This window comes from Sinocyclocheilus rhinocerous, unplaced genomic scaffold (genome assembly GCF_001515625.1).
Source record: "Sinocyclocheilus rhinocerous isolate Xijiao unplaced genomic scaffold, SAMN03320098_v1.1 scaffold6638, whole genome shotgun sequence".
NCBI lineage: Eukaryota > Metazoa > Chordata > Actinopteri > Cypriniformes > Cyprinidae > Sinocyclocheilus > Sinocyclocheilus rhinocerous.
Window position 1 is genome coordinate 1 of NW_015628367.1, and position 575 is coordinate 575.

Genomic DNA, 575 nt, shown 5'->3' on the forward strand with positions numbered 1-575 from the left:
TTGAGCCATTTCAGAAAAGCAGCTTTAATAAAACTTACCTGTTCTTTAGCCACCAATGCAACCACTTCAAGACAGCTGTTTGCAATCTACAAATGTTTTAAATAAAACAGTTACAGTTAAACAGTCAATGACGTTTGTTTCAAAGTTAATATTTTTCAACTCACTGTTGCCTCCAACTGCTCATTGAGACCCAGCGTCCAAAAATCTTTTATTTTCAGGACAATGTTGTCAACTTCAGCAATTGTCTCATCTGGTTTCTCTATTCTCAAGGCCCAGTCAAGCTTAAAGAGATATAACAAAAACTTTATTCATTTTTATTTATGAGGCACATGGTGTTGTATTAAGACATTAAACAAAACATAAAATTGAAAACAATCATTCATGTACCATTTCTGATTGCCTATGACTTGGTAGACAATCCCAGCACACTCTATTTGCAGACAGGTGTTTGATGTTACACACCATTTCATTTTCTGCTGTAATGGAAAAATGGTCTAAAGTCTCATTCTTTATCAAAGTTAAGACTCTGTGACGCCTACCTAAAACGGCTCGTTCTAACACGCCCCCACATATCT

At 35.7% G+C, this 575-nt stretch overlaps 1 long non-coding RNA gene across 1 annotated transcript; it reads right to left on the minus strand.

The window, feature by feature from the left end:
- Positions 1-33: 33 nt before the first annotated feature.
- Positions 34-466, minus strand: LOC107737734 (uncharacterized). Its single transcript, XR_001639819.1, has 3 exons — positions 388-466; positions 165-281; positions 34-86 (listed from the first exon to the last, which is right to left on the minus strand). It is a non-coding gene; the product is annotated as an uncharacterized LOC107737734 (long non-coding RNA).
- Positions 467-575: the final 109 nt, after the last annotated feature.